Genomic DNA, 703 nt, shown 5'->3' on the forward strand with positions numbered 1-703 from the left:
AGAGAGAGAGAGAGAGAGAGAGAGAGAGAGAGAGAGAGAGAGAGAGAGAGAGAGAGAGAGAGAGAGAGAGAGAGAGAGAGAGAGAGAGAGAGAGAGAGAGAGAGAGAGAGAGAGAGAGAGAGAGAGAGAGAGAGAGAGAGAGAGAGAGAGAGAGAGAGAGAGAGAGAGAGAGGGAGATTTGCAGCGGCTGCGAGGCGTTGGCTGCAACATGGGTGGACGCTGACGCAGCTCATTCACACTGCTGCTGGGAGTGTCCTGTCCACCTCCAGCATGTGCATCACTAGACACACACACACACACACACACACACACACACAGAGGGCCCAGGCGATGATACAAATGATGCTTCTGGTTATGACTCTGCCTTTGTCCCGGTGTGTCCAGCTGCTGCTCCACCCCATCACCTCATTACTGCATTGACTTTTCTTTTTTTTTTCTTTGAATGCCGAGCCTCCCTCGTGGTAAAACACTATCACAGCCCCTCCTTTTGTTCTGAAGATTGTTCTGAAGAGGAGAATCACTGTATCTCGCTGCTTCCTACGTGTGGATGTATATTTGTTACTGTGAGCATGTCAAGTTCTCCTCCTGCAGCAGGGGATCTCTGCAATAGCGCAGCTTACTCTCCCTCCCCTCCCCCTTACCTCCTCCCCTCCCTCTCGCTCTCCCTCTTTCGCTCTCTCGCCCCTCCTCTCCATGTGCACAC

This window comes from Lipophrys pholis (assembly GCF_963383615.2).
Source record: "Lipophrys pholis genome assembly, chromosome: 2".
NCBI lineage: Eukaryota > Metazoa > Chordata > Actinopteri > Blenniiformes > Blenniidae > Lipophrys > Lipophrys pholis.